Source organism: Lampetra planeri, chromosome 21 (genome assembly GCF_965212315.1).
Source record: "Lampetra planeri chromosome 21, kcLamPlan1.2.h2, whole genome shotgun sequence".
In the NCBI taxonomy this organism is placed as follows: domain Eukaryota; kingdom Metazoa; phylum Chordata; class Hyperoartia; order Petromyzontiformes; family Petromyzontidae; genus Lampetra; species Lampetra planeri.
The window spans coordinates 8,191,794-8,216,477 of record NC_136127.1 but is presented as its reverse complement, the minus strand read 5'-3'; the positions used below and the strand labels follow the sequence as shown (position 1 = coordinate 8,216,477).

The following is a 24,684-nucleotide window of genomic DNA, read 5'->3' as shown; positions in this document are numbered from 1 at the left end:
AACAACTCTGGCACCTCCCAGCTCAACCAGTCTACATAACAAAGGCTCAGTCCTAGCAGCAGCCTCAGCCGCACCAACCTTACCATAATAAAAAAAAAACTCCGATCCAGGGGCCTACCCTGGCTCCTCCCCCCTCAACCAGTATATATACAAGGTCGGGTCTCTTGGAATTTCTCTTTACTTGATACAGCAATCGTGCTGTGACGGTTCCACCTGAAGACGGAAGCTTGTGTGGCCTTAATTTTATTTTTTACCTACGTGACTTTGCCGAAAAAACCTAAGAGTAATATGCAGAGGGATGGCGTTCCAGACTTTTGGGGCTGCCACCAAGAAGCGGCGCATAGACGTGACCATCCTGGATCTTGGTATCAATAGGAAGTCGTGAGTCGCGCTGCGCAGGCATCTGCCGTGTGCTGAGCTGCAAGTTGTCAATAATGACGAAAGGTACGGCGGGCAGGCAGATGTGAAAGCAGTCACCTTCGCTCACTAAGTTTCCGCTGCGCACTCAAGACTCGCTTATTGTCGCGAGCTCACTCCAATCTCCCTCTCGTAACCACCACCGTTACTTTTTTCCCTCTTCATATTCTCATTGTACGGCTTTCGCTCATTCGCCATTCATTCGATCCGTTCACCATCATTTACTGCCAACGATTTCGCTTTCGCCGAATTCGCGCATCATCGCAGATTTGCCCCCATCGCTTCCTCTCATCAACTTCATTCACCTCATCCCACACCATTACATCCATACGTACCGTCGTTAATTCTGTGTAAAGCGCCTTCGATAAGGCGCTATATACATTCCTTTAATGATAAGATTGGGAGCTAAGGCCCCCTCCCCTCCCCCCCGCAGCCATCCCACCGGTTAATGCCAGGGGTGTGTTCACAACAACAAAACCATGTTGCATGGCCTGGTGCACGGTGGTCAATAAAATATCCCGTGGCCCGGCATCGTGGCCCCGTTATTTTTTACAAACTTGAAGACCACTCACAAATTACCTAGCATAGCAACAATGCCCCCCCCCCCTCCCTATATGAAACTACTTGCAGGCTGAAGTCATCTTGAAACACCAACGCCTTCCCTTCGTGGTGGCCTCGCCGCTGTAAGGATAACGTGAAACCCAAATCTACTTTTCATTGATTCGATTTAAAACTTGAAAGGACAGTGTTCAGGCTGTTCTATATGCAGCTATATATATTTGTTTTTACTTTCAGAGGAATAAAAGCAAAACCTAAGAAGGACACAGTGGGTGGTTCGTGCACTGCGCTATGAACCCAGAAACCTGATTTTTTTATTCCCAGCCGTGTGTGTTGAACTTCTTCCGCACCGTACGTAGCCAACCGCGCGAATCGGAGGTGCGGGGGAAGGACAACGACACGAAACATAAAAATGACTTGAAAAGAAATTAGTTTTCAATCTAGATTTGAAAGTGCATATCTCCAGTGGTTTCCTAATATCGGAAGAAAGAGCGTTCCAGACGGCCACAGAAGCGCATCTGAAAGTGCGCGATGCAGTGACCGTCTTTGTTCGATGGCCAGCAGCCAAACAACCGCTGCTGTGAGGATGCCCCGAGTTCGCGTGATGATGGTTTGTGTCTCTTGACGAGATCAGCAAGTTATTTTGGTTAATTTATGGCAAGCACTTTGTGTGTATGTTCAACCTATCCTGAGTTTACATTTAAATCCACTGCTGGATGAGGGCCTCCCCACGCCACGTTGGGTGACGGTGGTTACTTAAGCAAATAATGAATTCCTGCAGTCACGAAAGCTTTAAGTCAAGATTTACTTCAGCATACGTCCTGACCTCGCTGGTCAGTACTATACAGACTTGCAGACTCGTTCCGGTTTGCGAGCTGACGAGACGGCGCGCTGAGCAGTGGCAGGCGGGGAGCACACAGCATCGCAGCATCACGCCCCACTCCCACCTATTCCTCGGCCTGCACAGCTTGGGCACCTATCGCAAAGGGAGAGGGAAGGAAGGTTGGCGATGCTAACATCAGCTTCATTAACTCCATCGACCGCAGTTAATCCGTCTCGATTTCTAATTACGTCGCAATCACCGTGCCCCATTTTTTTTTAGTTTTTTTTATTTATCGGCCCTCGAGCAGCAAGGACGACGCCCGCGGAGCGCTAATGAGAACCCGAGGGTGATTTGCGAAGTTGCCGACTATCCAGTCGGCGTAAATCAGCGGCGAGCCTGCTACTGGGATTCAAATTCCCCGCAGCAGCAGGTGCGTGCGCGCGCGCGCGCGCGTGTGGACAGTCGGCGAGCGCGCACGGCGGTTTGACGAGATCGCAAAGGCCACGCTCTAATTACCGCTATTTAACACTGGTGGCCTGCGGTGTGGTGGGTGGGGGGGGGCAGTGCCCCCCTCCACCACCCTCCAACAAGTGGGAAAAATCCAGCCAGAGTCTTGAGTCACGCCGCGGTACCGGCGCGATTGGCTGCTGCTGCTGATGATGATGATGATGCTCGGGTGCGCTAGATCGAGCCGCATTTTGTTGTTGTTGAGATTCTCGGTGTGTTTACCGCCCCTGGGTCAATTTTTGTTCTCGCTCTTATGCGCCGTGTGTGCGTGTGTTGAACTTCTTGCGGGACCGTGCGTAGCCCAGCCGTGCTAATCGGAGGTGCGGGTTGTGCCACAGGCGTCGCGTCACGGGTCAGTGCAGGTTTGTGAAGTTTAGAAATCACTCACCACTGTTGTTAGCCATGGCCCACGAATCTAACTCAGGTTGCCAGGTTCCTATTACAGTGGGTCCAGCACTGGTTTAGTATCACTCGCCACCGATGCTATTCTTGTCTATGTATTGAATTCAACTTTTCGGGAATCCATGGAATCGTGGGGTCAGGACCGCGCCAGATGTACGTATGTTGAACTTCTTTCGCACTGTACATAGCCAACCGTGCTAATCGGAGGTGCGGGTTGTGCCACAGGCGTCGCGTCACGAGCAAAATAATCCCTTCGGATGTCCCGCAGAGCAGTGCACGACCATTTGCATTCGAGAACGGTCCGCGGAAGGGGATATCACAGAGCTTCCTTTGAAATCCCGTCTTCCGGTGACCTCCGGTGCACACGATACAGGTCTGAACTTGTGCATAAGGGAGGAAAGTTAATCGCATGAGAAGCCAGACTGATATTTCCAATTTAACACGTAGGAGGCTTTCGCGACCAATATCATCCATAATAGAGTTTTTTTGGGTTAGATCGCGTAAAAATTTAAATGTGTCATTAAAACCCGCCACCACCCGACACAGCCAACTAGTAAGGGTTGTTTACGTGTCGGAGATGGATTTGATCCAGGATAGGTGCAAAACGAAATTTAATGTCAAGGTCTTTTTTTTAAATCAGCGATTAGTAACTGGACTGAGGCTTGTCGATAAGTGTATATTTTAAAGCAATGGTTCGTAACCTCGGGTGCTCGCTTTCCCTGGGGGTGCGAGATATGCCAGATATTTGTAGAAACGAAATCATTGAAACACAAATTAAACACGGGCACGTAAGTACAACTTACCGTGTTTCATCAAACCTTTGAATTTATTCACATAAAAAATACAATTGAGAACCAAAGGTGTGCAAGGCTGCAGTAAAGGTTAAGAACCACTGGCTTAGAGGAAGAATCAAGGAACAAAAAACAACACGTATGACAGAGCCCTTTATATTGGGCGCTGGTCTGACGTCCATTTCACAATCACAGTGCCATGAGTGTGGCAATGTTCATGATACACACACATGGGGAGCGGCGGTGTGGTGGTTAGCGCTACGCTGCACTACGAACCTGGCCACCCGAGTTCGAATCCCGCTCACGGCCAACACCGGTGACGATTATTTGAACCGGTCCTGGGCCTTGCCTAGGTCGACTCAGTCTCAACTGAGTACCTGGTGCGGTGTTTAAACATCGCCACTAGGGAGACAAAGACGGTCGGCTGTGTTGGCCACCCACCCACTCGTGTGCCGCCCTTCATAGGTGCTCGCTAACAGTACTTGCCCCAACACTCTTTTAAGGCTACATGGAGAATATCTGTCCTCATACACGCGTGTCATTATTTTTTGTAACGTTGCTGGGGGAATAAACTCCAAGATTATAATGAATTGCCCAAGACCAGAATAGGATCAATTAGGGCAAGGCTCAATTGTGTGCACTCGGTCTAATGCTGCACTTCTCAAACCGCGGGTCTCAGGGGCTCGGGAGAGCGAGTGGGGGAGATGGGCAGAAGACGGCATAGAGAGCTCGAAGGAGCGATTTTTGAAAGTTCTCAGGAAAAAAAGTCTGCGCTAGGTTGTGGTGAACAAAACAGCCTAATGCACAACGCCAAGATACACGTCTTACCGACACAAAGTACTCTCGTAATAATGGTGTTTGGGTTAGATCACCCAAGTATAAATGTGTGGTAACCCTCCACCACCGGACAGAGCCAGGAAGGTTTGTCATGTAAACAACGCGCCAATTAGTTACTAGTGTAGTGTATAGTGTAGTTACTATTTCAGCCCACCAGTGTGTTGGAGAGTAAATCCACAAAATTTACAATTTTAATTTGCCTTTACTATTCTGGCAAATCGTCCGATGATGCTGGATGTAATTACCAGCGAAACGTCGTACAACTCAAATTGTAAACGTTGTGGATGTACTCTCCAACACACCGGTGGGCTGAAGTAGTAACTAATTGGCGTTTTGTTTACGTGACGAACCTTACTGGCTGTGTCGGGTGGTGGAGGGTTACGACACATTTATACTTACGCGATCTAACCCCAAAAACCATCGTTATGAATAATATTGGTCGCGAAAGCCTACGTGTTTAAACCGGCAAAGCACACCGTTACACACAGCATTGAAACTTATGCCTTACGAACACAAAAACACACGAACGTACGGCGTTAAACAGAGGCCTTGACCAACACCGCGTCGGTGAGAGGCCTTGAACATCATCTCTTTGTATGTCTTGCCCTGAGTAACCCGGAGGAGGTTGGCGAGTGAGCGACTCGGGGAGATGTTGGTGGGCATAGAAACAAATCAAGATACCAGAACAGTTAAGAGCCGCTGGCTAATGGCACGACCCTGTTGTGAATTATGGTCTCACATCCCCCCAGTGACCCCTTTCACACATTGACTCAGACTTTATTATTTCAGCCGGTAACGCCCATTGAGCTAAGCAGCTCGTTCACAAAAGGGTGATTACAGCCCGAGACTGTCGGCGGTTGAGTGGGAGGGACGTGGAAGGATGTTGTTTGATATTCTTTTGGAAGGCTATTTTCATCGGTGAAACTCACAAGGAAGGATGTATTGTCGGAATCCCAGCGATAACCTCTTTTGTGGAAGCGTCTGGAGACCCTTGGGGTATTTTGACATCGCACGGAAGCGAATTTGCGTTGGAATAATGTGCCGCGTTATAGTCACGGGTCGCAGATTTCCAAATGGATTTTTTCCCAATGTCAACCTCGGCCACTTCACGGCACGATAATTATTGGTCTGGCTATCAGCGGCATAATGGGGGCACTGCAGTTAGACGGTCGGCAAGTCCCGCGTGGTGGGCTAAAGTGTGGGTAGCTGGCACCTCTTCCGAGATGGCTAGCCAGCATAGAAAAGTAGGATAAATGCCCCTTTTTTGGAGGTGCTCTATTTAAAAAAAACTATTTTTTATTTTACCATGTAAGGCCCACTGAGCTGTATAGATATTTCTCAGAAGCGACCTGACCACAAATTATTGCTCAACGAAGTGAGTTCTCATCACGTGGATATTTACAGCAGCCAAATCCTCTCTCGGCGCATGTTGATTCTTAATGTAGAGGGAAAAACCGGAGGACCCGGAGAAAAATCCACGCGGCCACGGGGAGAACATGCACACTCCAAATATACGACAGACGTCAGGGTTGGTATTGAACCCCACGACCTCCTACATACCAGGCAGTGGCGTGGGAAAGCAATTGCAGGGCCGCGCATTTACCCTATTACAGATCACGACGGTCAGTGCTGCTGCAAGCGAGTCGTTTAGAAAAAAGCTTTCGCCCACCCTGGCAATGCTCCTCTCTCTCTCTCATCATCGTCGCTTCCAGAGAGCTTATCTCAAATTAATTACGCTGGGTTTGAGCGATCGTGGTGGTTGGTGGTGGTGACCCAACGGCGACATGTAGGCTACACTGCGCGCCAAGGTGGTGAGATGGTAACTACCTCGCCTGGTATACAGGAGGTCGTGGGTTCAATCCCGACCTTGACGCCTGCTGTCTATTCGGAGTTTGCATGTTCGCTCTCCATGTGGTCGCGTGGATTTTTCTCCGGGTCCTCCAGTTTTTCCCTCCACATTTAGAATCAATGTGCGTTTAGAGAGTATTCGGCTGCTATACATTTCCACGCGATAAGCCACTTTCATTGGGCTATCATTTGTGGCCAGGTCGCTTCTGAAAAAACGCGTTATAGCTCAGTGGGCCTTACCTGGTAAAATTAAAAAATTGTAATTTTTTTGACATTGAGCATTCTCCCCTTAATTGCTCCCTTGAAAGTAAATTGTTAGTGTCTAGTGGAGGCGGGTGTACATTTTCCTGATGTGTAAAGGCGTGACAGTCAATGCTCAGATAGTGCCCCCCCCCCAACAACTTCTGGGTCGTGGCGACGTTTTGCTCCCCCGTGTTCGAGACTTCTTCAGGAAGACGAAACAGTTCCCAAAGGAGCTCCCAGCACGTGGAGCGAAACGTCGGACATCACGCCACGCAGTGCTTCCGTAAAAACCTACACAGTCGTAATACTCAGATCCTCCACAACCTCGCCACCACCTACCCTCTCTCTCTCTCATCGCTATCTCCTCCCCTTCACAGATAGCTAAAAGTTATAATTTTCCATCGTTGCGGAGAATATAAACAACCAAATGGATAAGCAGCAGAGGATATCTCCTTCATAAATCTGCCACTACACGTAACAAAGACAATATACAGTACAAGCATTCCGTCAACCGAAAGACCTTCTTAGAGTGCACAACAGCACTCTCCTTCAGTTGATCTCTGCTCCAGAAATCGATGTCTTCCTTTAGAGAATCCCAGAGTCGGCCTCTGCTCAGCGGGGAGGCTGCTCTGTATGTATTTGTGTGTGTTGAATTTCCTTCACACCGTACGTAGCCAACCGTGCTAATTGGATGCGCGTGACAAGGACAACAAACTAAACAGAAAAAAAATCAGTCATAAAGAAATGAGTTTTCAATCGAGATGACTTGAAAGTGCACAGCTCCCGTTCGCTTCCTAACATCGGAAGGAAGCACGTTGCAGACGGGGCCGCAGTAGCGCATCTGAAAGCCCCGCCCCCCTCCCTCCCGATACGTTCTACGTAGCACTTCATGCCTTCTTTTAGCCCCGCCCCCCTCCCTCCCGATACGTTCCATTCATTGGCTACCACATTCTGATAAGCTCCCCCCCCTCCTCCCCCTTAACTTGTATTTAAGAACTTGCATCTTGAATCTCTGCCTCACTTGATGCAGCAAATCTGGCTGTGACGGTCCCATCTGATGACGGAGACTTGTGTTGCCTCCGAAACGTCGTGATTTTATTGCTTTATTTTTATTAATTTTAATTTCATTTTTTACCTACGTGACTTTACCGAAATAACTAAGAGTACGCATCTGAAAGCTCCGTGCGAAGCGGTGACCACCGTCTTTGCTCGAAGACTCTCTCCGTCTCTCTCTCTCTTGCTTTGCTGCAGCTCCCCAAGTTGTCTGTAAATCCGTCTCCCGCTGGTGGTCCACACTCCGGGGTTCCCTCTCCCCTCCCTTTCGATTCCAGATTAGTTTCCTCTTTCTACTGCCAATGTCGATCTCTCTCTCGTTTTTCTCTCTCTCTCTCTCTCCGAGGTGTCTTCGTTTTCACCTCTACTGCAGTGTTGTCCACCCGTTCCTTGTTCCATCTTTCCTGTACAAATCCCTCTCCCCCCCCCAAAAGTAGTTCAATCAGTGCCCAAACATCTCTCTCTCTCTCGCTCTCACTTCAATCAGTTCACAGCTAGTGGTGGGTCCCCGGCCAATGCGGGCGGGGGGGGGGGTTAACCACTGCGTCGATACCATTGGCAAGCGACCCATATATATAGTAAAAGGGGCCGTCCATAAGTGACGTCACGCGATTTTGGACGATTTTTAACCCCCCCCCCCCCCCCTAGTCACACGGCGTCACAAAAAGTCAGACCCCCCCCCCTCAAATATGACGTCACAAAGCTCTGCCCCCTCCCCCCAACCATATTTCCATTTTGGAAATAAAACATGCTTCAAATCGCTTTAAACTATTGTCATTGTAGTGCGTATTTAATGTGGCGCTGCACTCTGATGTTGTAGGAGTGTTGTTGTAACAATTAGTGTTGTTATAACAATTCTATATTTATTTAAAGTTGCGTATTTTGATGTGACGTCACATTTCTGAACCCCCCCCCCCAATCGTCACATATGTCTGAACCCCCCCCCTAGGTGCGTGACGTCATTTGTGGACGGCCCCTAATATCTGCACGATTGTTTTTTTTAAATGTATCGTTTTCCGAGAGACCCCCACGCCCGCCTTTCGACTTAATTCAAGTCGAGTGAGATGATAGAAAAGATATGGACGGGGGATATTCGATGTAAAGTGACGTCAGAGAAATGTAACCGCGGAGAGATGCAGTGAGGTGACGTCACGCAAGTAGACGCGATCCCCAGTGACGTCATACTTTGGCGTAAAATCCGAAAAACGTGGGGCCCACATTTTTCGCGCGGTGTGTTTGTTTTTACACGCTTTTATTTAACTCACTCTGTTGTTGTAACTCAATTTTAACCCACTTCCCAATGTGGTATAGACTGCAAACTTGGTATATTTATGTCATACTGATGACAATACCATATTCTTATTCTTGGTTCTTTCGGTAAAGTCGCGTAGAAGGGAAATCACACCTGATGATGATTGCTTGTGTTGCAGTCGAAACGTCGTGAGAATTTTATTGTTTTATATTTATATTATTTTTTTTATTTCCCTGCTACGTGACTTTACCGAAAGAACCAAGAATATGAATCCCTGCAGTCACGAAAGCTTTAAATCAAAATACTATATTCTATCATAAAAAATAAATATTTTTAAACATTCTTTTTTATATGTCATGTTTCGGCTTGGGTCACATTGGCCAGGGTCAACTAACGTTGGCTGTAATTGCCCACGGTCCCTTAAGTTATGCCCCACGCTTTTATTTTTAGTCAGTTAAAACAACAGTATATTAAACATATATAATGCGAAGTGCTTGAACAGAAATAAAATATTTTTACCTTTTTTGTACATTTAATGAAGGCTTTAAAAAAAAAGTGTAAAAAAATAAAATACAATATATATTATTTCTTGTGTGTATTCGACTTGAAAATGCGTTTAAAAAAAAAAAAGAACTCCCAGGATTTACTCGCTCCTATTTTTGCTTGCGGAGCGCGGATGCCAAAGGGTTGCAACAGTTTTGAGTCTCAAGCGCCTCTCCGAGGCAAGGCGAATTAGCGAAGCGGCTGAGAAAGCAAAACGAGGAAGTGTTTAGCGCTGCCACGACGACGCCGATTGGCGCTGACCTCCAGAGAAGGAACGTGTTCTTGGTTCTTTCGGTAAAGTCACGTAGAAGGGAAATAATAAAATAATAAAAATTAAACATAATAAGTGAGAATTGAATTTATTATGTTTTATTTTTTTTATTTTATTATTTCCCTTCTACGTGACTTTACCGAAAGAACCAATAAGATGAATCCTTGCAGTCACGAAAGCTTTAAATCGAAATTTGATCAAATGTAGTTTAGCACGCAGGCTTTTGCGACCAATATCATCTATAATACAGGTTTTTTTGGGGGGGTTAGATCGCATAAATAGAAATGTGTTGTTAAACCCGCCACCACCAGACACAGCCAACGAGTAAGGTTTGTCACGTGAACAGAACGTGCCAATTCGTTACTATTATTGACGTGATCTAAAAATGTAGCTGGCACATTGCATTGTGGGAAGATTTGTTCTTGGGAGCACAAGGCACAGTCCACTTTAGCGGCGCATTCCTGGTCCTGATTGCCATTTCAACAAAAGGAATGTAAAACTGTTCGGCATTCCTCAGAAATAAAAACGTGAGGTACACATAGGGATGATGTGTACCGAGCGCTCATTAATAAAGCTGTTTTGTAAGCGTATGATAAGACGTAACACCAACTTTTGTTTTAAATGCAGACTAAAGCGTGCGTCTTTTCACGCGGGGGAATATGATAAGTATCCGTTTCTCGAGCCTGCGAAACATCAAGCGGTTCAAGTAGTCCAGCTGGAGTAAGTCTATAATGCGTATGCACAACGATAGGAATTGAGTTTGTAAAATGACACTGTGGCCCAGACATTTCCCGAACGAAAACAAACCCCAACTTAATCGGTTCAAGTGAAATAAATAAATAACATCCACACATTATGTAATTGTATTCGATTACTATAAACACTGTCTACTGTTCGTAGCAGAAAGTGACGTTTTTATGTTAACACAATTCTTTGGGAAATTCGTCTTGTTAAATGGCATTCATGTCAGTGTCGAGTGAACTTCAGTTGAATTTCAATGGTACGATAATTGCGTGAAATCTGTAGAATGTAATACCGTGCAAATTTTTTTTGTCCCATGTTTTGTTTCAAAAGATGTATCAGCTAAAAAAGGTTTTTACATTCATTTCACACCTCTCGACTATCAAACAGTATTTTGATATGTCGAATTCCCTTGGACACCATATTTTTCTGAATGGAATGAGTATCCCTGTACTGTTAGATATAAATCATATCCCACATTGATATATATTCCCCTTTAACCCAAGACCATGGAGCTTTCTCCCACGATATGTCAAGGTATCTCTGAGTCTGCGGTCATTTTAAAGCTCATCTGAAATATTATCTACACACTGCCGTTTATTCAACGTTGAGCTAATTCAGCAAATGCGTGTCTCGAATTGGTGCTGCTGAAATGATGCGCTTCTCAGAAGGCCTGTGCGTCTGGCGGGGTTGTGTAATAAATCAAAACACATTCCTGCGGAGGGAGCTGGTAGGAACGTTGGGTTGCTCGGTCAATGGCCAGAGTCAACGGCGGCGTGGTGTATTCCGCAAACATGCCCGACTGTGAGGGCGGGCACAAGCCGGCATGAGTAGGTTAAACGTTGAGTTTTATAAGGGCACCACGGGGTGACCAGCCCCTCCCCTCCCCACCCAGCCCCACCCCTCCCACCCCCCACCCAGCCCCACCCTCCCCACCCAGCCCCAACCTCCCCACTCAGCCCCTCCCCACTCTCCCCTCTCCACCCAGCCCCACCCCTCCCATTTTTGGATGCACGACGAACGGACGGACACAATAATCCCCTGTGGGCTGGTGGAACCAGTGGGTTCCTACCAGTATAATTTGTTTTCATGCGGACTGATGGATATGTGACGGAGACGTTATCTGCTTAATTATTCTGCTAATGTTTCATGATGTTCTCGAACAAACAAACAACAACAACATTTCAGGTCAACCTTCTAAGACACCTTTTTAATAAGGCTGTTTAAAAGGCACTTCGAGCATAGACGAGTCACCGTTGCCTGTTTACTGATGTGTAGGGTAGACTTTTCCACAGAGCAGACTTCACCCCCCTCCCCGTATTAAATACAACTCAACCGCTTTTTAAATCCTTTATATTAAGTTCGCGTGCTTGCTTGCTTGCTTGCGTGCTTGCTTGCTTAGGACCGTGCAAATATTTCGGTCGTTTTTTAACCCGCTTCTCGTGATCCAATCGAGCTGACATTTTCCACACAGACTCGTTGTGCCAGACAATTATTGTTCGTGAAAATAAATTCCCAAAATTTTACACTTTTTAGGCAAAATTTTTTTATTTTACATATATTCAAATAGAACGCATTCATGGCTTTGGCTGAACGTCAGAGTGTAAGAGCCCAGAGCGTAACTCCTCCACAGGCCGTGGCGGAGTAGCGCAGTTGGTAGCGCCCTCGCTTCCCATGCCAAAGGTCGCGGGATCGATCCCCGCGTCCTCCACAGGCGAATATATTTTTAAATCCTTTATATTAAGTTCGCTGCCACGCATATAAAGGATTTATAGTGAAAAACTTTGTTTTTACGGGTTATACTTATTCGTTCTAATGAGAAATCTAACCGACACCAAGTGTTGATTACGAAGCTTATTTGTTTGATTTTGATACCAATTTCCCAGGTGCGATTAAAACGTCCCCCCCCCCCCCCACCTCTTTCTCAAGATTGAGGAAGCTATTTTAGAACAAACGACCGCAAGCTATCTTCGTTGCCTCTTGTGTTGGCAGACGGTTCGCGGTTCCAAATCCAGCGTTCGCCCTGGTTAATACTGCGGCGTGTCCTGCATTCCCCAAAACGATACGCCGCCGTCTGATTCGCAGCTAATGGCAGAGATCCCGTGACGGTGTTCGAAACAGAGCAAGGGACGCGTGTGCCAACGGCGTTACAATCCGGGTTTATGGCAAATTTTAATAAGAAAATAATTCCCTGCAAATGACCTAATTGGACAAAAGCACAAAAGATAATCCGCTCCTGGCAGACCTATTACCCGTCTGTGAAAAAAAAGCGCCCTTCGTGATGAACTTGTGCGATAAGAGCAGCTTAGATACCAAATCTACGCATTGTGTGTGTTTTTTTTACCAGATTATAAAACATTTGCGTCGCCCGTGCCCTTATAAGGAGGCCCTCTGAAGTAATCTGCGGGTGGTTTTTCAAATTAGGTTCATTTGAATCGGGACACCGGTACACATGGACTACTATATATATGTAAATAACGTCACGGCATCTTTAACGTCCGTTGTGAAGCAGAAGGCGTTACGTATTTACTGTTAATACTGAAACTAAACTATATTTTTTTATCTTCTTGGTTCTTTCGGTAAAGTCACGTAGAAGGGAAACAATAAAATAATAAAAATAAAACACAATAAAATAGTGTACCAGCTAATGCCCACTTGGCTAAATAGCTCCTTTTCAGAAGCGACATGGCCAAAAACGATACCTCAACGAAGTGGCTTATCGCGTGGAAATTGATAGCAGCCGAAAATGCCCTAAACGCACGTCGTTTCTAAATGTGGAGGAGCAAAATTCCACGCGACCACGGCGAGAGAGACACCCAAATATACAGCAGGAGTCAGGGCCCGGGGTCGAACCCACAACTTCCTGCACACCAGGCGAGGTAGTTAACATCTCGCCACCACGGCAGTATTATCATTACCCAGGGCGGCCCCTGCCATCGAACCACGATACCCCTTCTACGAAACACCCCTGCGAGAAACGCGTGGCTATACATCCCAGGGTCTCCGTGGATTTGTGGTGGGTGAGGGGGGGGGGTTAGGAGTGGTCCGGGAAGAGACCCCCCGTTTACTTCACTGCGGCCAGCGAGATTTCGCGTAACGCTCCCTGGCTCTCGCACATCGCATTCCTGCGAGAGGTGCAGAGGGGGCGCTCCGGAGGTGGGGGGAGGGAGGGAGTTGGGATGGGGGGTAGTTGGTGGCAGGAAGGGGGTGGTGGGGGTGCAACGGTATCCTTTTGATTTGATGCAAAAAGAACAGAGGTGGTTGTTGGTTCAATGCAAGCCGAAGCGAGGCGAGCTGAGAGCAGATGATGGCGGGGAGGGGTGGTAACAAAATAGGAGCGTGCCAATTCGCATTCCCTCCGACCCCTCCCCCAACTCTTCTTGATATGATGAATTGCATCGATTTCGGGGGACGGGATTCGAGAATGAAATATTTTTTCATGTTTTTTTTTTAAGTAATATGGTGAGTGTAGCGGTCTCTTATGGCTGGAGGGGTCACGTGAACCGTGTTACGACCAATGTAAACAAATCATCATCGGTCATGTTCAATCCACTGTTGCATGATGGCCTGCCCAAGCAGCCGCCGCCACCTCCTGCGACGTAGCAGTCAGTCCACTTAGTCCCATACACAACGAAATTATTTCATGGCTCCATCTCCTCAGTGGAAATCCTCCTTGGATACCGCCCGCCCGGCCGCCTTTGTCTCCCCATTGTTGATGGTTACGCACTGCACCGGGTGCTCATTTGAGGCTGAGTTGACCTGGGGGGGGGGGGGGGTGTGCAGGACCGGTTCAGATAATTTTCAAGTTTTGTTTTGTTTAAGCGGCTTGATAATTAAGTCAAGAGTTCCCCGCATGTCCGATTCGCACAGTTGGCTACGTACGGTGCAAACGAAGTTCAACATACACACACATACATGCTCCATTATTATTATTGATCATCGTTCATTATTCCATCTGGCAAACGTGTCCTGCCCAAGCCCACTTCACTTTTCCCAACAGTTTGAATTACGCCTTTCACCTGTGCACATTCCCTAAGTGAAACAAATAATAGATTTAAAAAAATGCCGATTCTTACACACACACACATTCTACGCGTGATTTGTGAATCTCAAGATCGATAGACATGTATCGATGTAATCGAAACATATACACTTCTAGAAACAACTGCTCCGAACCCCAGCTCCCAAGGCAGCTGTCGTTAACCGCATATACATACATCGGTTAAATATAAGTTGGATGTATTTGTTTATTTTACTTCTGTCTTGGTTAATATTAGAGGGACGCTGCCGTGGCATGATGGTTAGCACACCGCACTTTCAATCTAAAGGTCGCCAGGAGATTGAATCGACCCGAGCCAGACAAGACGAAACAACGGCACGAGCATCTTGAAATCCCACCCACTGCCTCTGTCCACCCCACACAGCGGTACGAATGGATTCGTGCTACACGCGCATGGTGGGGTGAAGTGTGGGTAGCTCCTACCCAGCAGCGTAGTAACGACTTCAGCTCAGGGGGTGCGGAAATCGATCAGGTGCCGAGCCACAAAAACATTGGTAATTTTCATTAAAAAAAATTTAACTGAGTTTTAAATAAATTTGTTTTTATTCTTTTACACTGTTGTTGAATACATATCTCAAGGCGGTTCTCAAAGGGGTCCCAACTCGCAGCTTTGGTCACTATATGGGGGGAGAGGGCAAGGCACCCCTTGCCCCCAAGCTCCTAATCTCAGCTCGTTACCTGTATAAAAGACACCTGGGAGCCAGAAACCTTTCTGATTGAGAGGGGGTCAAATACTTATTTCCCTCATTAAAATGCAAATCAATTACATTTTTAACATGCGTTTTTCTAGATTTTTTGTTGTTGTTATTCTGTCTCTCACTGTTCACATAAACCTACCATTAAAATTATAGACTGATCATTTCTTTGTCAGTGGGCAAACGTACAAAATCAGCAGGGGATCAAATACTTTTTTCCCTCACTGTAGTTGGGCCCTCCAGAGCTCCCCTCTTAGTGAAGGCCCCCTTCCGCCAGCAGTAGCGGGAATCGGGCAATTGCAAGGTTGCGCCTTTGCCGAATAGTTCAACATTCTGCCTCGCTTTCTTTGGATCTTTTTTTTTAAAATCACGCCCTGCTCCGTGATGTTTGGTGACGACACAAAGTCTTTCTTGAAGACGTTAGTCTCGATGGGCACCCACACCAGGTTTCAAGTAACGATTCAATTTGATCGATGGGAACGTCTAATGTTTACAAGAAGAGACGCCCTATGTCCCCTAACCCCCCCCCCCACCCCCTCTCTGCTAATGCTACCACCCCACAGCTGTTGACCATGTGGTGTTTTTTGGGCGAGAAATTGTGACCAAATCTCTGCCAGACGCCTTGCGAAAATTATCTACAAAACTCTTTATCGCCTTGCTGACTAACACATCTCTCTACTGTTGACCTTTTAGTTTATTTCTCAACAATTGTTCTAATTGCATCTTCCTATTCATAATATCGTTTTTTTGGGTTAGATCGCCTAAATATAAATGTGTCTTTAAACCCGCCACCATCCGCCACAGCCAATTAGTAAGGTTTGTCACGGAAACAAAACATGTAAATGCGTTACTGATTCAGCACACGGGTGTATTGGAGAGTAAACCCACAACATTTACAATTCGAGTACGACGTTTCGCCAGTAATTACAACCAGCCTCATCAGGCGACAGCCAGAGTTGTGGAGCAATCCTCCTGCTGCGGTCTTATCCTCCAATTGTATCCCGACGGCGTGCCGCGAGCGACACGAGATGAACAATCCACTCGGATCTCTCGCGGAAGCAGTGCGACCCTTCGCGTTGGAGAAACGGTCCGCGGAAGCGAACATCTGAGCGCTACCTCCGAGATCCCGTCGAGTGACCTCCTTGTCCACACAGTAGAACCGCAGCACTTTCCGGTCCGCTCCGCATTTGAGAGTAATGCTCGTCACGTGACAACATTGACTATGATTGTTGTCAATGAGATGTTGTGTTTGTTGAGACTTTAGGAACGTGATGTTAAACACAGGGACATGCGCTCAAACCGTGGATGTCGCCCATCCAAGCACTGTTAAGGGCTCGACGCCTGCTTAGCATCTGATGAGATCGAGCGCTTTCCCGGGGGTGGTTTGGTCATAAGGCTCCGCATGCATGCGTTGTACACACGACTCAAACACAAGTTACTCTCACACGCGCGCGCCATTCCTGTGAAGAGCTTCGTGGCGGATAATTGGAGGCCTACCGGGCCAGCGTCTCCACCGAACTGCAATCCTCAGCTTTGTTTCATGTAATTCTAATTCCAATCAGGCCAGGGTCACCTAGCGATTAGAGCAAGCGGTTCGCAATCGAAAGGTTTGCGAGTTCAAATCCCAGTCACGGGGCTTTAATAGCAACGATAAATCACGTCCGTGTCGAACTACTCCAAGGCACATTCACAATGGGGCTGTGCGTCATACATCATCATACCGCATTGACATATTAATCGTAGATTAAGGTCGAGGGTTCAATATCCCGGCGCAGCAGTGGACGCAGTGGCGCAAGTTTCTTGAATCCCCCGCGCCGCCTCTGCCCATCCGGTGATGCACGGACCTGCCGATCGCGTGGTCGATCGACAGGTCGTGTGTGGTGGCGTAAAGTGTTGGTACTCTTCCAAGTCGTGTCGCGAGTTGAGGCTCTTCCGACAACGGTGGCAGGGTCTGCTCTTAACACGTACATTATACATTGAGCCCATGTCAAACACGCATTGCCATCGTGATAATTGGTTTTTTACCCTTCTATCTGGCAACAAAACTGACACCTTTTTACAAGGAGTCATATTTGCATAGACCGCAATACCTGCAGTCATAATGCAAACAAAAGACATAACTCTGATAATGTGTGCACTGTCCTTGAAGTTGATTGGCCCACACCCGAGACAGCTTTCCTTAGAGCCTAGTCTCACATGGGTTGGACCAGATGACGCCAAAAGGCGCACAACTCAAAGACAATGCACCATCAGAGTATGAGAGCTCGGGATAAGCATCTACACTATGGGAACCTTTTATCATATTTTTACTGGCAAATAAGGTTCCCTAAACGCATTGCCATTGTCATTTTTTTTTAGACACGGTACATCTGCTGCAGGACGAATGCCCTCCACCTAGCCGCCACCATCTCTCACGACGCTGTCCATCTGAACACAAGAGACTCCGATAGAGCATCTGTAGAAACCCACAGACAAACGATTGAAGCGGGGGAGTGGTTGTTATTTATACTTAAGTGATGAGTTGATGAGTTAATGATGACGTCACCCTGCTGCTGCTGCTCTATATAAGAACGGGAGACAGAGCAGAGCCTCACCATTCTGGCGAATTGCCCGATGTTGCTGGATGCAATTACCAGCGAAACGTCGTACTAAAAAATTGAAAATGTTGTGGTTTTACGCTTCAACACACCGGTGGGCTAAAGCAGTGAACTATTTGTCTTTTGTCAACGTGACACTTTTTTACTGATTGGCCGTGTCGGGTGGTGGAGGGTTACGACACATTTATAAATAACGCGATCTAAACCCAAAAACGTTGATTATGTATACTTAAGTGGTCCACGCTTTCACATTGGCCACTGCGGTCAACCCCCGTGGGCTGTTGCTTAATCGTCCGTCGGTGTAGGATTGGAGAGCAGCGTCTGCCGTGCGATGATGCTGCTGCTGCTGCGATGGGGGTCAACGCGGACTCGGTTGTTTGCGCAGGTTGGAAACGAACCCTTCGAGAAGCTGTCACGCGCGCCGCGCGTTCACCCCTGCCGTGGGAATGGAGAATTGCCACCAAATGGCCCACAGGCCTGTAAACAGGCAATTAACGCCACCCTCCCCGCTGCGAGTGTTGTGTGAGCGGGGGAACTGCTGCCCGTTTTGGAGTCGCAAATTTCAGCGTTCGGAGTAAGTGGCGCCCTGACCACGCGGTCAGGTGTCGTCATGGTCCCTAACGTTGCCTTCTACCCCACCCCCAGCACCCACCCCATTTACCATAGGGGTGGGTGCTGGCCAATTGCAGGGGGGGGGAGGCTGAGCAGAATAAACTTTTTTTTGGGTGGGGGGGGGGCATAGATTTATAAACTCCCAAATGAGATGACACACGAGATAGAAATGGAGCGAGATGAGAGAAGAGATGGGCAGATGAGAGAGAGAGAGAGTTCCACACTTGAGATGTGAGATGTAGATAACATGTGTGGAGTTTGAAGAGAGAGGAGGGGAATTTAGAAGTTTTTTGGCAGTTCAATTATCGCCGGTGTTAGGTTCATTCCAATTCTTTGGACGTTATTAAATTATCTTCGTCTGCGTCTTGAATGGTTAATTTTATCTCGTCGCAGTCGGCAACGCTTTGGCCTGTCGTAGGTTCTGTCGCTGTGGTCACTGTCGCCCTCGATGATTCTCATCCACTCTTGGTCACCGTCAGCTAAAATAAAATGAAAATAAAACACACACTTTGTGGACGAAAGTTTCCCTCGCTGATTTCGTGAACACGATTGAGAATGAGAATATGTATTGACATAGCCACTTCCGTGCCCTCTAATCTCTCACATTAACATCATGCTATTCTCTCACATTAACATAGCCACTTCCGTGCCCTCTAATTTCTCACATTAACATCATGCTATTCTCTCACATTAACATAGCCACTTCCATGCCCTCTAATTTCTCACATTAACATCATGCTAATCTCTCACATTAACAAAGCCACTTCCGTGCCCTCGTCGAAGAGGCCGCTCTCCTATCTTACAGTTACATGCTAATTTTTCACATTAACATCACTAGCCCCGGCCAATTCTTTATAACCCTTGAGCTACACCCATTTCAAACCTTTTAAAACAGTCTGCCTCAGCAGCAGGACCACGCTTTCCCACCTGATGTGTTGCACCCGAAACGTCGTGATCTGTTTTATTTTATACCTACGTGACTTTACCGAAAGAACCAAAGAGTATAGAATATGTATTTATATGAGAGGAATCCGATGAGCTACAAAGCTCTTTATTTCACAGATGTCCACCGCCGAGTCGTCCCCCCCCCCCCTGCCCCGTAGCAGTCAACCCCTTATCAGTGCCCACCCTATTACAGACCCTATTGGTCACCCCGTGCCTTATAAATCTCAGCGTTCATCCTACAAAGTCCCATCAACAAGGGAGAAACACAAACAAATATACACAATTATTTTTTGCCCGTATTGAAACGGCTATACGCCGTATGGACCTGCAAACTAAATTTCCCCTGTACAAGAATACGGGGTAAAACCGTATGGGTTGACAGATATAGCCGCTATCCCCCCCCCTTCTCTCTCTCCGCGACGTGGCAAAGGCAATGCCGCGCACCTGTGAAGGCTCGCGAGAAAACCCCGTCAACAGCATCTGAAAGCGGTTAAGGGATCCCGCGGGCATGGCAACGTAGACACACCGCTCCATGTGCAGCATCCATTATCAATCGCGCGGAATTCCTGCGTCAGATTTGTTTTTACTTTTAATGCCCACCGCTGGCTCGCAAGCCACTGTGCACTGTGGTAGGACCTCGGTGGGGTTGATTTCCTGCCATGGGGAGTGAGCTATTTGTGTTTTATTTTATTGTCCTTCCACGCGAACCTCCGATTAGCACGGTTGGCTATGTACGGTGCAAAAGAAGTTCAACATACATGGTTGATTTCCTGCCATGGGGAGTGAGCTATTTGTGTTTTATTTTATTGTCCTTCCACGTGAACCTCCGATTAACACGGTTGGCTATGTACGGTGCAAAAGAAGTTCAACATACATGGTTGATTTCCTGCCATGGGGAGTGAGCTATTTGTGTTTTATTTTATTGTCCTTCCACGCGAACCTCCGATTAGCACGGTTGGCTATGTGCGGTGCGAAAGAAGTTCAACACTCGTCCACCTGAACCGACGATTCCATGGATCCCCAGAAAGTTGAATTCGATACATGGACAAGAATAACACCAGTGGCGAGTGATAGCTAAACCAGTCCTGGACCTACTGTGGTAGGAACCTAGCAACCCGAGTTAGAATCGTGGACCACGGCTGACATCAGTGGTGAGTGATTTCTAAGCCGCTCTTTGGCCGCCACCTTAACAAATCTGCGCTGACCTGCACGGTGAAGTATAATCAGACAAAACCCACGTGACTGACTTGGCGTGGGATGGCCTACAACCTGCAATTGGTTGACAAACAGCTGCAGTTATTGTTATTGTGGTTTCAAAAGTATTTGTTATTATCATCGCACACTAATAATTCTAATTTTTGCATCGGCATTGTGCTATTTCACTATCGATTGTCAGGTTATAAACAAACACAAATTCGGGTTTATATTATTTTTTACTGTTCAAACATTCGTTATTCATTTTAGTTTCACGATGCATTGTGGCTCATTTCCATCGTGGTTTCAAAGAAACAATCACGTTCGCAAAGAGCAAAGCTTGGCAAAGGGCAACAGTTTTATCTTCAACAAATCCACGCTCTCGCGTGAGACAGGTGCGTGCGCATTAAAAGGACCCCTTTGAAATGCTCCGCACTGCAGACACCGACCGTGGAAGGTCACAAGGCCTTAGCTATTGTTAAAGTGGCGTAAAGGTAAAGACGCGGCGTTGCAATTTATTGCTCGCGCCGCGGTGGCGAGATGTTAACTCCCTCGCCTGGTACGCAGGAGGTCGTCGATTCGATCCCGACGATGACGCCTGCTGTATGCTTGGAGTTTGCGTGTCTCTCTCTCCTCTCCCACCCCCCCTGGTCGCGTGGACTTTACTCTGGGTCCTCTGGTGGTTTCCCTCCACATTTCGAATCAACAACACGCGGTGAGAGTATCTGGTTGCTATACATTTCCACGTGATGAGCCACTTCGTTGAGCTATCATTTGTGGCCAGGTGACTTCTGAAAAAGAGCTATACAGCTCAGTGGCCCCGACCTTGTACAATAAAAATGTGTTTAGTTTTAGTTTAGTGGAAGGACGTTCACGAGAGAAAACTCATAAGAGCCCCTCTATAAGCTAAGGGGCCTACTCTTCAACGCTGGTCTTGTTCGAGGTGGGAGTACCACCACTTTACCCCCGTCCCCCCTTTGTTTTACTGCTGAGTGGACAGAGGCAGGGAGCGGATTTGAGAAACTTTGCACCATTGTTTCAACTGCCCACGATGGGTGGGAGATCAGATCGAACAATTCAAAAACACGGCAGAAATCTTTATATTCCATAAGACACGTTTCACAATCCAACTCGCCCAGCTTACAGTAAGTGAGGCGACGAAGGAGGGTGGAAGACAATCATCTTTTTTTTTCCTTCAAAATAATTGTTTATGAATAGGAACAATTTGCCCCGATTGCTGTTCTGCTTGTCCTATTGGCTTCGTGCATCGAGATGGAATGAAGGCCGTCAGAAAAAATCTTAAAGAACGCTGCACCCAAGTGTCAAGTGGGCCTTATTAATCTGGTACGCGGGAGCGGTTTGATTTTCCCAACCCTCTGAGATTGTCCCAACCCTCTGAGATTGTCAAGGCCATTATTTTATCAGAGCTGTCATTCGACCAAATTAAGTGTAAAAGTACATTTCATGAGGTGGTGTTCTTGTGTGTGCAATCATTGCACCCCAGCCACTGTGCTACCTGATCATAGGAGATGATTGAGGAATACTCGAGATCCCATTTTTTTTAATTGTATCCAGATAATGTTTTTCTGTATCTTGAAAAAATGTCACTTTTATTCCAAAATTATGCCAGTTGTGCTATCAGCAGCATGTTACAAGATGAAGAATCCTCTCACAGAGCAGTGCATGGCCCTTTGACTTATAGAACTGCCCACAAACGGATATTGCATGTACTGCAACCGTGATATCCACTTTTGCGATTTCTTAAGAGTTGACCTCTGGTTCACAAAGTAGAACGAAGCACCTTTCCACCCGCTCTACATGTGGCAGTGATGTTCCGTCGCATTACAGGCAGGCCGGTGCTTCGATTTCTCATAGCTCGCATTTATCCAAATTAAGTGCCAGAGCCAATTTAATGTCGTTGGGGGTGGAGGGGTGGGTGGGAGGGGTGTTCATGGTGAGGACCAAGACCATCAACTCATCCCACTTGAGAACCCCAATTTATCTTCTTGGTTCTTTCGGTAAAGTCATGTAGAATGGAAATAATAAAAATAAAACATAATAAATATTTCCATTTTACGTGACTTTACCGAAAGAACCAAGAATATTAATCCCTGCAGTCACGAAAGTTTTAAATCGAAATTTAACCCCAATTTAATCACAAGCCGCCTGCATTGGGGACCCGGGGTTCGGAGCAGATGCGCCACGACCTCTGAGCCACAGTGGCCACTTCTTGGGAGCGCCTCAATGAGGCACATTCCCATCCGCTGTCAGGTTCACTGTTGCACGCGACAGTGGCGGGCGAGGTTGCTTATTATTCAGCGCTCCACTGCAGTTCCGCCTGAATCCTTACGAGCTGCTGGTACATCGACCCAAAGCGGTGGCATTGGGGCCGTCCAAAATGACGTCACGCACCTGGGGCGGGGGGGGGTCAGACATTTGTGACGATGTGTGAGGAGGTGGGGGGGGGTTGAGAAATGTGACTTCACATCAAAATGCGCAACTTTAAATAAATATAGACAACACGTTCTACTTAATTAAATATACTTTTTTAATAAATGTTTTCTCCTACAACATCAGCGCCACATTAAATACGCGCTACAACGACAATAGTTTAAAGCCCCCTAGGTGCGTGACGTCATTTATGGACGGCCCCAGAGATGTTTTTAGTCGAGATTTGAAGATTTGTAGTGTCTCTGAAGTCCTAATCTCTCAATATTCGTTTCCCTTCATGGTGCAGCAGCATTACGTAGTTAGGCTGCTTAATAGCCGTATTTAATTAATGTGCTGCGTTGTGGGAAGCGATTGTCTTTAATGACGCTATGTAAAATTAAATATCGATTTAAAGCTTACGTGACTGCAGGGATTCATCTTCTTGGTTCTTTCGGTAAAGTCACGTAGAAGAGAAATAATAAAAATAAAAATAATAAAATAATAATATCATATTATAAAATAATTATATTATATTATTTTCTTATTATGAAATAATAATACAATATTATTTTCTTTTGTTTCATTTTTACTATTGTATTATTTCCCTTCTACGTGACTTTACCGAAAGAACCAAGAAGATAACATTAAATAGTCATCATCTATTGTATATGTCCCAATTACATTCCAAATGTGCCCTACGCGTCACGCCATGGGATGAAACGCCTCTCCGGAGACCTCGGAGAGCAGTGCATCACCTCGTGTCAGAGAACAGCCCGTGGAAAGAGATATCACAGAACTTTGTCTGAGAACTTCTGTTGAAATAACTTGATATTTCTTTCATTTTCAAAGCTGGAATTTAGCCAAATTAACGAGAGAGAAAAATGAGGTGTGTGTGTTTTTGTATACAGCAATTGGTGATCAGGCTGAGACCATAAACTCAATATACTTGAGAACCCAGTTTCTAATCACGAGTAAGTGAAATACAGATTTGAAGCCAGGATATCAAACCGTGCCGGCTCATAGCTCCGACTACTGAGCTATCCATCAGTTAGGATGTTATTTTTTATTTACTCTAAAGGTTGCATAATAAGTACAATCTTCATCCAACCACGTCTTATTCTTTCGTATGGCAAGGATGGTAAAGCAACTGTTTTGAAACGTCTTTTAATGTGTCCAAACACCGTTTGTTTAATCTCTCGTATCCAGTACGGTATTGCCCGCTGATTAATTATTTTGCATCGTACAGTAAAACCACAGAGCCGGACATGGGAAAACCAGAAATTGTGGTAAGCCAGAAAAGCTACGAAAATTTTAAATGAATAAATACATTAACCTAATGGCGGGACCCCGGGGTCCCGAATAAACGGAAGTCAAAATCGTGATGAATTAATTTATTTTTGGCGACTCCGTCCCACCGCGCACATAAACGCCGCGACCCACCCGGCACGGATCATTCTGATGTCGTGTCCAAGCGCAGCAGCGAGGACGAATGCGCAGAAGAGCTGAACAAGCGAATGTACTCAATGCTCGGGTATGGGCAGGATCGTAAGTGTTATCCAAATCTGCTCATACTGCCTACACGACTAAAGTCCTTTATTTGTCATCACGGTATGCATAATACAGTGAAACTGCTCTCTTATCTTCATTATTATTTGTGACCTACCAATGTCTGCAGCCAGGATCAAATCGATGAAAATCCTATTACCTGCAGATATTTAACAGATGAGATGCGTTGCACCGTTAATTCCTCCCGTTTGATAATACTTCTCTTGTCCGTATGCATCTGTGCAGATTGGTTTTTTTTTGCGGTTAAGCCATAGTCCCCACATACCGCTCGTATCGATGCGGATAAGAGGAGCGGCGAC

At 46.5% G+C, this 24,684-nt stretch overlaps 1 protein-coding gene across 4 annotated transcripts in view; it reads left to right on the top strand.

The window, feature by feature from the left end:
- LOC144724628 (calcitonin gene-related peptide type 1 receptor-like) overlaps positions 1–24,684 on the top strand; it is a 153,840-nt gene that overhangs the window by 39,045 nt on the left and 90,111 nt on the right. The window contains exon 1 of one of the 4 annotated variants that reach the window (XM_078603911.1): positions 24,282–24,364. The exons of the other annotated variants lie outside the window; for them this stretch is intronic. The gene's annotated coding sequence lies outside the window, so the exon portion shown is untranslated. Of the gene's footprint in view, positions 1–24,281; positions 24,365–24,684 lie in introns of those variants that run through there. 4 annotated transcript variants of the gene reach the window in all.